The sequence below is a fragment of the Jaculus jaculus genome, chromosome 1 (assembly GCF_020740685.1).
Source record: "Jaculus jaculus isolate mJacJac1 chromosome 1, mJacJac1.mat.Y.cur, whole genome shotgun sequence".
In the NCBI taxonomy this organism is placed as follows: Eukaryota; Metazoa; Chordata; class Mammalia; order Rodentia; family Dipodidae; genus Jaculus; species Jaculus jaculus.
Window position 1 is genome coordinate 331,184,551 of NC_059102.1, and position 14,575 is coordinate 331,199,125.

Genomic DNA, 14,575 nt, shown 5'->3' on the forward strand with positions numbered 1-14,575 from the left:
TCTCCTCTCCTCAGTATGCATTCATGAAGACCAACCATGTGGCCCTGCTTTGCAGCTGGCCAGCGCTGCGTGTGTCTTTTGTGTTCACATGTCGTGTGCTCGAGAAAGGGTCAGGAGGTAGCAACACTGGCTTTGACCACCACTCTAGTTCAGAGGAGAATGTTTCAGGTTTTTTTTTCATTTTTTTACTCAGTCAATTATAGTTTTTGTTTCAATTCTATTGACGTGTGTGTGTGTGTGTGTGTGTGTGTGTGTGTGGTTTTTTGAGGTCAGGTCTCGCTCTAGGCCAGGCTGACCTGGGACTCACTATGTAGACTTAGGGTGCCCTAGAACTCAGGGCAATCCTCCTACCTCTGTCTCCAGAGACTTATTTATTTTCATTTTTGCCTATGTGTATATGTGCACGTAATGTGCCCTTGACTGCCTCCTATGCTCGCCTGCAGTGGGGGTCCCACTCCATCGCTATTCTGCCTTGTTTGTGCAGTTCTGCTTTCCTGTCAGATCCAAGGTTGGGCTCCCGGGACCTGTGCCCTCCCCCCCCCCCCCCCGTTTAGGCTGCCCATGTGGACCTCCCTACAGGCCGCCGCCAGGAACTGGGATGACAGCAGACCCGAAGGCCAGGTCAGCCATGCCTTCGATCCAGCCTTGCAGTGGGGAGCCAGGCCTCAGGTAGCCCCAACAAGACTGCACATCCTCTTACCTTGTTCTGAGCAGGAGTCTGGTTTTGCTGATTCCAGAGCTTGCCAGGCTCTGAAGATTCTGGGGTCTCTGCTCCGCTGCAGGACTGGAGTTACAGGCACACACAGCCATGACCAGCCCTTTTGGTGGGATCTGGAGATTTAAGCTTGGCAGCAGTCTCAGGCCCTCATGCTTGCTCAGGAAGCACACTCAACTGCCGAGCCATGACTTTTTTTTTTTTTTTTACTAACGTATTGTGTAAAACAGTGGTTTTTATTGTAATATTGTCATATATGCCTACAGGGAGGAAGTTGCCACAGTGTTTTCCAATGTTCTCTCACTGTCTGTCCTTGGCTCTCTGTCTCTCGATACCAGGGACTGACCCAGGCTCATGTATAGGCTGGGAGGCACTCCATTACTGAGCCATGCCGCACCCTCCTTGCTTGATTTCTCGCTTGCATTTTGCGCTCACAAAACTGCCTAGTCTGGCTCTGAACTTGAAGGGCAGGCAGGCCTTGAACTCTCAATCCCCCTGCCTCAGCCTCTGGAGTAGTTAGAATTACAGGCCAGCATCTCCACATCCAGCTATGTAACGCAGTTCCCTACAGATTAATTGCCAACATGTACTTCTTCCAGAATCTTCCAAAATCCCACCCTTTGAGGGGAGAGCCATTTGTCTCTGTACAGGAGTCCCTCATTGTGTTGCTGCCCGGCCATGTTCATCTAGGACACTTTTATTTTCCTAAAATGGCTTTGGTTTATGAGCACACAGGGGTTGGTTTTTTTGTTAACTTTAACTTTGAAAAGAGCTTTATCTGAGGCCCAGAGCTGGCATGTAGTGTGTAGGAAGCCGCCCCACCTGCTCTGTGTGACTCTGGACTTTCCATTAGGTCATGAGGGAACTGAGGCTTGCCACACTGGAATGTTAACCTAGCCCAGAGGCCTGAAGTCATGTCCCAGGATGTGAACGTTTGGCCATCGTCTGGGGGGCCGCGGGGCTGTGAAGAAGGCCATGGCTCTGTCCTTGACCCTGACTGGGCCCAGGGGCTCACCTGGAGCTTTTGGAGCCTGGGAACTTCCCTGAGAGCCTCAGTGTCTGGAGGCCCCAAGTTTCGCTCTGGCTCAGAACAGACACACAGCCTCCCAATCACTGGTGGATAGCAAGTAGCAGCTTGTCCTCCCTCCCTGCCTGGCCAGGGAAGGCTTGCGGCAGTTTTAGTTCAGGCCCAGACCCGCCTGGCAGCCAGTTCCAGGCCTAGGCAGGAAGCTGATCTCAGCCCAGTGACCGTTTCTCTCTGGCTTTTGTCACAGAGGAATTTTCCTCTCAGCAGTTCGGGGTGATGAGGGTGGGTGGCCATGGGTTTCTCTTCTAAGCTGCAGTGGGGGGTGGGGAGGGTTGGAGGGGATGTGGGAGGAGGAGAGGGGAGGCAAGCTGCCTGGGGTCATCCCAGAAGCTCCTTCATCCCCAAAGTCCAAAGGAAGGAAAGTCCTGCAGCCAACCCTGCAGCTGCTGCCCCCAGAGGAGCAGGGTCTCCTCACACTGCCAACACTCTCTAATCTCCTGCACAACACAGGGCATGAGGCCGAAGGAGCACAGCTGGGGCCGACACTTGCTCCTCTGGCTGTCCAGCTGCCAGACACAGATCCCTGCGTGGCCAGCTCCTCGACTCCTTGGACACTGGCTTTGCTGGCCACTGCCAGGAGCAGCCCCTCCACACCAGCTCCAAGAGACTGAAGGCCTTTACGTCAACTGTTAAGGCTCCCTCCAGGGGCCTTTGAAGATGAAAAGTTCTCCCAAGAAGACAGTGCTGTTCTGTAATTAACATAATTAAGGGCGATTTTTCTCATAGTTGCAAAGAAGCCTCACTTCTTAGACTTTCCCAGGACCTGGCTACCCCAGCTCCTATCCCCGTTCCCACCCTGTACTGCTCACTCCCGGTTGTTTGGTTAGACTGTTTTCAGGTGATTCTTTGGCAGACGGCATCTAGCCCTCTGGGCATGGTACCCACCCTCTCCTGGGACATGTTTATGTCTGTTTCCCCTGTTGGAAACACCTGGTAAACAGGAAATCCTGGTGCTGCCTTCAATTCCAGTCCTTGCTGGAATGCCAGTGACTGAGACTCTGGCTCTCTCAGCCTGACAGCCCTGGTACTCAAGCTTCCTTACTATTTATTGTAATGTACTGTCCATGTGGGAGAAACCATAAGCACTTCTCTCCTACAGAGGTGGTCACAAGTGGTGACAAGGCAGCTAGGGATGAGCCCAGTGGCTCTGGACTGAGAGGTCTCATATCGTTTTCTAAATATTATTTATTTATTTGAGAGAGAGAGTGATAGAGAGAAAGAGTTAGAGAGAAAGAGAGGGAATGGGCATGCCAGGGCCTCCAGCCACTGCAAACGAATTCCAGACACATGCACCACCTTGTGCATCTGGCTTTACGTGGGTCCTAGGGAATTGAACTTGAGTCCTTAGGGGGTTTGCAGGCAAGTGCCTTAACCGTTGAGCCATCTCTTCAGCCCTGAGTGATGTCTTAATTGTTTCTAGCATGTGCATCCTTCTGCTGTCTCCAGGGAAGCAACCCATCCACAAGAAAAGCGTCTCATTCCCAATGGTGTAGTATGGTGGAAAGGCTCAAGGCTACTGACCAGGTTATGTCAGGTTAATGTACTTGTAGTCTGTCTCTGGCTTCCCAAGGCTCTCAGCAGACAGCTCTGTGGCTTCTTGGCATCTCTAGAGGGAGATCAGTACCCAGCCTGTTATGTGAGTGTGAAAACTCAAGACATGTTTCTATGTAGCCATTATTGGCACTGCAAAGCCTGTACTGCCAATAGTGGATTTTTGGTTTGTTTGTTTGTTTTTCGACGAGGTCGGGTCTCTCTCTAGCTTAGGCTGACCTGGAATTCACTGTGTAGTCCTAGGGTGGTCTAGAACTCATGGCATTCCTCCTACTTCTGCCTCCCAAGTGTTATCGATTTTTTGGTTCCAGCTCACATACAAGTCTAAACATTTGTAGGTAGGATACACATATGAGACAGAACATGTGACATTTGGCTTTCTGGGCCTGGGTTACCTCACTTAGTATAATCCTTTCCAGATCCATCCATTTCCCAGCAAATTTCATAATTTCATTTTTCTTTACTGATGAATAGAACTCCATTGTGCAAATGTACCACATCTTTATTATCCATTTACCTGTTAAGAGACATCTAGGCTGGTCTAGAGCAGTGATAAACATGGTTGTGCAAGTATCTCTAAGGTAGTGAGATGAGTCATTAGGGTTTATGCCTAGGAATGCTATAGCTGGATCGTATGGTAAATCTATTTTTAGCTGTCTCAAGAACCTCCACACTGATTTTCACAATGGCTGTACCAGATTACATTCCCACTAACAGTGTAGAAGGGTTCCCCTTTTTCTGCACCTCACATTTATTGCCATTTGTTTTCTTGATGGCAGCCTTTCTGACAGGAGTGAGATGGAATCGAAAAGTAGTTTTTTTTTTGGCGGGGGGGAGTGGTGGTTTCGAGGTAGGGTTTCACTGTAGCTCAGGCTGTCCTGGAATTCACTATGGAGTCTCAGGGTGGCCTTGAACTCATGGTGATCCTCCTACCTCTGCCTCTCGAGTGCTGGGATTAAAGGCGTGTGCCACCACAACTGGCTAGAACACTTTTTTTTAGATGTTTATATGCCATCTGTATTTTTTCTGATAAGAACTTGCTATTTAGTTCCATAGCCCATTTTTTAATTGTGTTGTTTTATCGTCTTGTTTTTTGAGTTCTTTGTATATTCTGGATATTAATCTTCTGTCAGATGTATAGCTGGCAAAGATTTTCTCCCATTCTGTAGGTTGTCTCTTTGCTCTATTCACAGTGTCCTTTGCTGTACAAAAGCTTTGGAATTTCATGAGATCCCAGTAGTTGATTAGTGGTTTTATTTCCTAAGCAATTGGGTTTATATTCAGAAAGTCATTACCTATGCCAATCTGTTGAAGGGTTTCCCCTACCTTTTCCTCTAGCAATTTCAAAGTTTCAGGTCTGATATTCAGGTCCCTGATCCATTTGGACTTAATTCTTGTGCATGGAAAAAGACAAAGATCTATTTTCGTCTTTCTATATATAGATATCCAGTTTTCCCAGCACCACTTGTTGAAGAGACTGTCTTTTCTCCAATTAATATTTTTGGCATTTTTGTCAAAAATCAGAAGGCTGTAGGCTGCCTGGATCAACAGCTGGGTCCTCTATTCTGTTCCATTGATCTATGTGTTTGTCTTTGTGCTAGTACCATGTTGTTTTTGTTACTATGGCTTTGTAATATAGCTTAAAACTAGGTATGGTGATACCATCAGCCTTCATTTTGTTGCTCAAAATTGTTTTGGCTACTCAAGGTTTTTGTGCTTCCAAATGAATTTTAGTATTGTTTTGTCTATTTCTGTGAAGAATGCCATTGGAATTATAAGGGGGATTGCATTAAATATGTAGATTGCTTTTGGTAAGGTTTATATTTTCACAATATTGATTCTTCCAGTCTAAGAACATGAGACGTCTTTCCATTTCCTAGTGTCTTCTGCAATTTTTCGCTTGAGTGTTTTAAATTTCTCATTGTAGAGATCCTTTACTTTCTTGGTTAGGTTTATTCCAAGGTACTTTTTTTTTTTTTTTGAGGCAATTGTGAAGGGGAGAGATTCCCTGATTTCATCCTCTGCAGGTTTGTTGTTAGTGTATAGAAAGGCTACTGATTTCTATGTGTGTGTGTGTGTGTGTGTGTGTGTGTGTGTGTGTGTGTTTTGTATCCTGTTATATGGCTATCAGTGTTTATCAGCTCTAACAGTTTGCTGGTAGAATCTTTAGGGTCCTTTATGTATAGAATTATATCATCTGCAAATAGTGATAATTTGATTTCTTCCTTTCCAATTTGTATCCCTTTTATGAGTTTCTTTTGCCTTATTGCTATAGCTAAGACTTCCAGTACTATATTAAATAAAAGGGGACAGTGAATGCCTTTGTCTTGTTCCTGATTGTAGTGGAAAAGCTTCAAGGTTTTTCCTGTTTAGCATTATGTTGGCTGTGGGTTTGTCATAAATAGCCTTTATTATGTTGAGATATGTTCCTTCTATTCCCAATTTCTGTAGGACTTTTATCATGAAGGGATGTTGGATTTTGTCAAATGCCTCTTCTGTATCTGTTGAGATGATCATGTGATTTTTGTCCTTCAGTCCATTTATATAGTGTATTACATTTATCGATTTACATATGTTGAACCATCCCTGCATCTCTGGGATAAAGACTACTTGGTCGGGGTGAATAATCTTTCTGATATATTCTTTTATTCTGTTTGCCAATAGTTTATTGAGAATTTTTGCATCTATGTTCATGAGGGATATTGGTCTGTAATTTTCTTTTTTTGTTCTGTCTTTGCCTGGTTTTGCTATCAGGGTGATGCTGGCTTCATAGAAGGAGTTCGGTAGAATTCCTTCCTTTTCTATTTATAGAAAAGTTTGAGAGGCAGTGGTGTTAGTTCGTTCTTCCATGAAGGTCTGGTAAAATTCACTAGTGAATCCATCTAGGTCTGGACTTTTTTTAGTTGGGAGACTTTTTATAATTGCTTGGATCTCCATACTTGTTATAGGTCTATTTAAATACTTTATCACATCTTGATTTAATTTTGGTAGGTCATATGAATCAAGTAAATCACCCATTTCTTTCAAATTTTCAAACTTAGAGGCATATATATTCTTTTTTATCCAATTTCTCTTATTAACAACTTCCATGACTATAAACAATATCCCATGGTAATGCCCTCCCTCCCCCAACTTTCCCCTTTGAAACTCCATTCTCCATCATATCCCCTCCCCTTCTCAATCAGTGTCTCTTTTGTTTTGATGTCATGATCTTTTCTTCCTACTATGATGGTCTTGAGTAGGTAGTGTCAGGCACTGTGAGGTCATAGATATCTGGCCATTTTGTGTCTGGAGAGCACATTGTAAGGAGTCCTACCCTACCTTTGGCTCTTACATTCTTTCCGCCACCTCTTCTGCAATAGACCCTGAGGTGTGATGGAGACATTGCAGTGCTGAGCACTCCTGTCATTTCTTTCCAGAACCATGAGTCATATATATTCTTAAAGTATGTCTTTATGATGTTCTGAATTTCTTTGGTATCTGTTGCCATGGTGCCTTTTATCTCTAACTTTATTAATTTTTGTCTCTTCTCTCTTGTAGTCAAATTTGCTAAGGGTTTATCAATCTTGTTTATCCTTTCAAAGAACCAACTCCTGGGGGCTGGAGGGATGGCTTAGTTTTTAAGGCATTTGCCTGCAAAGCCAAAGGACCCAGGTTCAATTCCCCAGGACCCACGTTAGCCAGATGCACAAGGGGGCGCATGTGTCTGGAGTTCGTTTGCAGTGGCTGAAGGCCCTGGCATGCCCATTCTCTCTCTCTCCCCTCTTTCTCTGTTAAATAAATAAATAAATAAACAATAAAATTTTTTTAAAAAAACAATTCTTTGTTTTGCTGATTCTTTGGGTTTTGTTTTTCTTTTGGTTTCTATTTCATTAATTTCTGCCCTAATCTTTATTATTTCTTCCTGTCTACTGATTTTTGGTCTTACTTGTTCTTCTTTTTCCAAGGCCTTAAGGTGAAGCACTAAATTGTTTCCTTGTGAGCTCTCAAATTTTTTAATATAGGCACTTAGAGCTATAAGTTTCCCTCTTAGGACTGCCTTCGTTGTGTTCCAGAGGTTTTGATATGTTATATTCTCATCATCATTTGATTCTATGAATTTATTGATTTCCTTTTTGATTTCTTCAATGACACGTTCATGTATTTGTGTATGCTCTGTAGTTTTTCTTGTTGCTGATTTGTAGTTTAATTCCATTGTGGTCAGATAGAATACAAGGGATTATTTCAATTTTCTTGTATTTGTTAAGATTTGCTTGGTGTCCTCATATATGGTCTATTTTAGAGCATGTTCCATGTGCTGCTGAGAAAAAAATGTATATTCTGAAGCATTTGGATAGAATGTTCTGTACATATCTGTCAGGTCCATTTGTTCCATGACATCATTTAATCCAGATGCCTCTGTTTATTTTTTGCCAGGATGACCTGTCAACTAATTAGAGTGGGGTATTGAAGTCACCAACTACAATTGTGTTTGGTGTTATCTGTGCCCTTAAGTCTAATAGTATTTGTTTGATGAAATTGGGAGCCCTCATGGTACATATATGTTTAAGATTTTAATTTCTTACTAATGGTATACAAGCATCTAAAAAAATGTTCTATGTCACTAGTCATCAGGGAAATGCAGATTAAAACTACATTGAGATTCCATCTCATTCCTGTCAGATTGGCCACCATCATGAAAACAAATGATCATAAATGTTGGCGAGGATGTGGAAAAAAAGGAACCCTTCTACACTGCTGGTGGGAATGCAATCTGGTCCAGCCATTGTGGAAAACAGTGTGGAGGTTCCTAAAACAGCTAAAGATTGATCTACCATATGATCCAGCTATAGCACTCCTAGGCATATATCCAAAGGACTCATCTCATTAGAAGTACATGCTCAACCATGTTTATTGCTGCTCAATTTATAATAGCTGGGAAATGGAACCAGCCTAGATGTCCCTCGACAGATGAGTGGATAATGAAAATGTGGCACATTTATACAATGGAGTTCTACTCAGCGGTAAATAAAAATGAAGTTATGAAATTTGCATAAAAATGGAGGGACCTGGAAAGTATTATACTAAGTGAGGTAACCCAGGCCCAGAAAGCCAAGCGCCACATGTTCTCTCTCTTATGTGGATCCTAGCTACAGATGACTGGGCTTCTGCATGAGAATGAAAATACTTTGTAGCAGAGGCCAGTAAGGTAAAAAGGAGACATAAAGAGTAGAGAAAGGAAAGGAGGAGGATACTTAATAGGTTGATATTGTATATATGTAATTACAATGATTGTAATGGGGAGGTAATATGATGGGGAATGGAATTTCAAATGGGAAAGTGTGGGGGTGGGGAGGGAGGGAATTACCATGGGATATATTTTATAATCATGGAAAATGTTAATAAAAATTTTTAAAAAAAAAGATTTTAATTTCTTCCTGTTGGAGTGTGCCTTTTTTTTTGTTGTTGTTGTTGTTTCGAGGTAGGGTCTCACTCTAGCCCAGATTGACCTGGAATTCACTATGTAGCCTCAGGGTGGCCTTGAACTCAAGGTGATCCTCCTACCTGTGCCTCCCAAGTGCTGGGATTAAAGGCGTGCGCCACCACGCCCGGCTTGGAGTGTGCCTTTAATCAGTATAAAGTGACTTTCTTTATCTTTCCTCACTAATATTGGTTTGAAGTCTATCCTGTGTAATGACCCCTGCTTGTTTCCTAGGCCCATTTGCTCCAACAGTGGATTTTAGACTGTAGACTAATGATGACAAATTAGCCATTGATTATAAAACTCCCTTTCATCCAGAATAGATTTTTAATATCTGCCCTAGATTCTCTTAAGAAATCGTAAGAATGTCCTGGAGCTCTGAGGCGTGTACTGTTGGGACCTGAGTACATGGCCCACTCTCCTTCAAAACACACTCAGAGACACCCCTGAAACCCACACTTATTTTGAAGCACAATTGTAGTGAAATCTGATGACAGTGCCTTCTAATTCCCTGTTGTACCATGCTGCTGGCAGAATCCCACAGCCCATGCCCTCGGTCAAGTCTGTGCTTGGTGGGTATGCCTGATGGGAAGGGAGCGCTCTCCTTCAGGTCAGGGCAGACTCTGCTCTGACTGCTTCCTTGGCCCCTTCCTCCACCAGCTCCATGTATCTGCAGGGCGTAGGAACTGCCGTGCTCTTCCCTAGACCCAGAGATGCCGCAGTGCACTGCCTGGGGGAGTCGCCGGGGATCTTGGCCTCCCCCAGCCTGAGTTGCCTACACAGCACCTGGCGTATGGCAAGTGTTCAGTAAATATTTCTGAATGAGTAACTAAGTGACATTCATAACTTCGAGAGTGGGTGAGAAGAACCTCTGCCAGCACTCTTGGTGACAGACCACTGGTTTGGGTGTGGAGAGAGACGTGTGTGAAGAGCTTATCTCGGATGCAGGAAACTAAGACCACTAGGAGGGCACATAAACATACATCGGCACATGTGCATGCACACACACACTGAGGACACATAAACATATGTATGTACGTGTGCATGCACACACACACTGAGGACACATAAACATATGTCTGCACATGTGCATGCACACACACACTTTTCCCGATAAGCCTCCCAGAGGCTGGGATGTCTGAATTCTCATCACTTGAGTCAGACCTTTTAATTCTTGTAGCCTGTTCTCTGATGTGTCCTTGTCACATGTCATCGCATTTTAAATCTCAAACATTCCCCGTGTTTGGCATGTACCCTCAGACAGTGCTTTCCCTGGCCCTGCTGAGAACCACAGAGGGTCTCCTGCTTGCTTATAGTAGTTTGCATCACAAGAGGTTTGTAGGCTGGGGATGTGGCTCAGTTAGGAGAGTGCTTGCCTCTTATGCATGAAGCCCCGAATTCAGTCCCCAGCACTGTATAAACCAGGCCTGTGGTATGTGCCTGTAATCTCAGCACTTGAGAGGTAGAAACAGGAGGATCAGGAAGTTCAAGGTCATACTCAGCTACATAGTGAGTTTAAGGTCAGCCTGAAGTACATGAAACCTAATCTTAAAAAAAAATAAATATGTGGGGCTGGAGAGATGGCTTAGTGGTTAAGGCACTTGTCTGCAAAGCCTGAGGACTCAGGTTTGATTCCCCAGTACCCACATAAGCCAGATGCACAAGGTGGCCCAAAAGTGGTCTGCATTTTTAAACCTATGGCTACCCACGCAGTAGGCTCACTGAAAGCACGTACACCATGTTTCAAAGGGATTCAAACACATCATTCTGTTTAGTCCACTGAGCTCGTAATGGTGCTTCAAACCAAAGCCCAGCCCGGCTAGTCATCATCACAAGGGTTCGTGTACAACTCTGTACGTTGAACACTGGAAAACACACATGAGAATACTGGCCCCTAAGATACAGTTAGAATGTATTAATGAATGTAGACATTGCGAGCCTTGCATGGCAGTAAGAGTTCAAGGCCACCTGCACATCATGAGTCACAGACCAGCCTGGGATACTGAGGCCCTGTTTCACAACAATAAAATAAAAATAATTAGGTAAAAACTATATAGACATTATTTATTATGTCTGGTATCATCAGGAAAAAAATAGAAATCAGACTGGCTTACAACAGAAGTGTAACATGCCAAGCCTTGCTAATCTGAACCAACCAATTCATGAGATGCATAGAGAATTGGGGCCATGCTAAACCAACAACATATAGAAATAAAGATATGATATTTATGAGATAAAGAATTTTTTGAGGCAAGCCAACAGACCAGCCTTTTTATGAGAGAGAGTGAGAGCAAGAGAAAGAGTAAGAGCAAGTGGGAGAGAAAGATTGGCACACCAGGGCCTCCACCCACTGTAATTGAACTCCAGACATGTGTGCCACCTTGCACGCATGTGCAACCTTGTGCATATGTCACCTTGTGCATCTGGCTTATGTGGAATCTGGGGAGTTGAACATGGGTCCTAAGGCTTTGCAGGCAAGCGCCTAAACCACTAAGCCATCTCTCCAGCCTGAGAACATCAAGAATTTGAATGTTGGGTGGGTATGTGATGATATTAAACCATTACTGTTATTTTCAGGCAAAAGAACACTGTTATGACTGCTATTGCTTCTAAATGCACAGGAAAATATTTACAAATTAAAAAGTATGAGTCCTGAAATTTGCTTCAAAAGTATGCAGAGGGCTGAAGAGATAGTTTAGTGGCTTAGGTGCTTGCCTGCAAAGCCTAAGGACCCATGTTCAACTCTCCAGATCCCATGTAAGCCAGACCCACAAAAGTGAGGCAAGCGCAAGGTTACCCATGCTCACTAGGTGTCTGGAGTTTGATTTCAGAGGCTGAGGCCCTAGCATGCCAATTCTTTCTCTCCTTCTCTCTCTCTCTCTCTCTCTCTCTCTCTCTCTCTCTCTCTCTCTCAAGTAAAAATTTAAAATTAAACAATAAAAAAATATGCAGAGTCAGGTTGGCAGTGGCTAATACTAGACATAGAGCAAGATAACCTGGTGTGGGTAACTGTGGAGTGACAGGTATGTGAAGTTCATGTGTCATCTTGTTTCGTGTATACTGTATATGGACTTCCCCACAGGTTTTTCCCCCGTTTAACTTATTAATAGTTTCCTCAACATTCTGATGCTCTTGTCCTAAGTAATGTTCTTGTCTTTCCCCCACTCCTTGATATTATTATCCTGGAGAGTCTTCTAGAAACTGAAAATGTCCAGGAAAAATCACTTTTTTAAAAAGTTTTTATTAGCATTTTCCATGATTATAAAAAAATCTCGTGTTAATTCCCTCCCTCCCCCCCACTTGAAAAATCACTTATTAATCCACTGACATCTTTTGTAAACAATATAGATCATTGCTTGGACTACCTTTAGATCCTGAGTGCCTTTGAGTAAGACAAAAAGAATCCATGAGCTAGAGAAAAGGGAGGCTAAAAGTAGAGAGGAAGGAGGAAGGCAAATCTGTGTTGACTGTGACTTAGGAGCTTTTATTTGTGGTTTATTAAGACAGCTTTCACTAGCTGCATAAAGGAAGTGGTTAAGTTCTTGGCTATCAGGTGAAGCTTTCAAATAGGACCCCCTTCAGTGCTGTTGATGGCGAATATAAATATTTTTTAGAAGAAAGGGGACTGTTTGGGTGGGACTTGGGTGAATTTCTGCTTAGCCTTGTACACTGGATGATAAGGATGTGGGATATGGAAGACAGTAAGGTTTACTTCAAGTTTTGAACCTGTCACTTTCCACGGAGATATTTTTTTTTATTTTTTATTTTTTCTCAATTTTTTTGCCCATTAAATTTTTTTTTATCTGATTAGTATTTTTGGACACATCATATTATATTTAAATTCAAACTCACGATTTTAAAAATCTTATTTTACATACATTTTATAAGACACCATAAGCCTCTTCTAAGGTAACCTTGCATTGTTCTTATTTATAAAATTTCTTTCAAAGTTTGTATACTATTGATGATAAATGATCTCTTCTGAGTATGCCTTAATTTCACTGTCATTCCCAAGAAAAGTTTAGCTGGATAAAGAATTCTTTTTTTTTTAAACTTTTGTTTGTTTCTTTCTTTCTTTTCACAATTTTAAAAAATTTAATTTAGTTTATTTTTTTATCTTTTCACAATTTTTATTAACATTTTCCATGATTATAAAAAATATCCTATGGTAATGGAGATCTCTTTAAGAACACCAAGAAACTGGTTGTCTCTGGGTAGGGAAGCTGAGGCCACATGGGATATGGTGAAAAGGAAAAAAGTATGCTCTTTTTGTCATAGCCAGGTCATACTGTGGCCAATGCCATAAAATATGAGGACATTTTGCAAAAAGCCTTTTGTTGATCTAAGTGACTGTACCTTTTTATCTCAAACTAGACAGAAGACAGATGTCTATTTATGGGTCCCTTGGCACCCATGGCGCTACCTCATGTATGCATGGCTTTTACTATTCTCAAGCTCTGTCCTTATTCCCTATATGAGCCTCCCCGAGTCTATCCAGGAGCAAGACAGCTTTTGCAACTCATGATAGCATCCTAGTAATTCTATTGTCATATCTATGGGTGACATGGTACTGGGTAAAAGTCGAGTTTTCTACAGACGTGGACACTCTGCGATGGCTGTGCTTGAGCATTTGGGTGAATTCATTGTTGGTGATTTAATGTTATGTTTTTCTTTTAAAAAAATCTTATTTATTTATTTGCAAGGAGAAAGGGAGATGGAGGGAAGGAGGGAGGGTGAGAGGATGGGTGCCCCAGGGCCTCCAGCCAAGGCAAATGAGCTCCAGACGCATGTACCACTTTGCATCTGGCTTTACATGGGTACTGGGGAATTGAACCCAGGTCATTAGGCATTGTAGGCAAGTGCCTTAAATGCTGAGCCATCTCTCCAGCCCATAGTGCTTTGTTTTAATGGGCATGATGTCACTTTTATTTTATTTTATTTTTTTGGGGGGTTTATAATTTAACTTTATTATAGGTGATGAAGACAGGTTTTTATCTGAAGATAATCCGCTATTTTGGCATATCTTGGTCGGAACATTTTGATGACTTAGGAAATCATGATAGCTTTAAAAATGAAGTTTCATATAAAGTAATATTGTCTGTGAAGTAAGAGATCATAGTTTTAATTTCGTGACCATCAGGCTCTGCTTACTTATTCATAGCTACACTCTGTATTTCCAAGTCAGCTGTTCCAAGGTAAGAAAAGGAGAGGTTTGGAGAATTATGATGGCCTTTAACTTTTGGAAATTGGCACAAAGTAGTTAGAACAGTTTGGGGGGATGGGGGTGCTCAGCTTTTGAAGCCTTGGTTGTCTGTACTGATGTCAGTTTTAGAAGGGAAATGTGGACCAGGGAGATAGCTCAGTAGGTAAAGTGCTTATCCTGCAAACATGAGAACCTGAGTTCAATTCCCAGAACCCACATAAGATGCCAGCCATGGGGGCACCCGTGATGGAGAATGGAGACAGAAGGATTCCTGGGATTTACTGGCCAGCCAGTCTAGCCTAATGGGTTAGCTCCAAGTCACCGAGAGACCCTGTCTCAAATATAAATGGCATTCTACTACCACCCAACGTTGTTCTCTGGCCTCCATGCACGCGCACACACACACACTTTACCACGGGGTTCCATCTCTAGCTCCAGGGCCTTTTGCCACTGCAAACATGCTTCAGACACATGTGCCACTTTGTGTGTCTGGCTTTTCACGGCTGCTGCTGATTTTGATAACGTGTACAAGAGACACCTCTCCCTCCTGGGGTGGGG

The 14,575-nt window shown here is 42.8% G+C and overlaps 1 non-coding gene across 1 annotated transcript; it reads right to left on the minus strand.

Annotated features, from left to right (window-relative positions):
• Positions 1-558: 558 nt before the first annotated feature.
• On the minus strand, positions 559-693 carry LOC123457968. The gene has a single exon (XR_006635311.1). It is a non-coding gene; the product is annotated as a small nucleolar RNA U89 (small nucleolar RNA).
• Positions 694-14,575: the final 13,882 nt, after the last annotated feature.